This window comes from Acomys minous (genome assembly GCF_964271855.1).
Source record: "Acomys minous genome assembly, chromosome: 12".
Classification (NCBI taxonomy): domain Eukaryota; kingdom Metazoa; phylum Chordata; class Mammalia; order Rodentia; family Muridae; genus Acomys; species Acomys minous.
In genome coordinates, this window is record NC_140493.1 from 28165255 (window position 1) to 28165471 (window position 217).

Below are 217 nucleotides of genomic sequence, written 5' to 3' on the forward strand. Positions count from 1 at the left end.
AGAACTGATGTGGCCACTAGGTCCTGAAGGGGCTTTTGGACCCATGCAGCCTGGGGCCTCCTGCAGAGGTATCAGTTACCCCTGTGCCATGTGCACATAGCTGAGATGTGGTTGTGGCCCAGGCCTGGTTCAAGGAGGACAGAGCAGGGACCTACGGAGGAGAGATAGTTATTAGGGTTCAGGTGATCTGCTGAAGAAAGATCCCAAGGCAGTATGC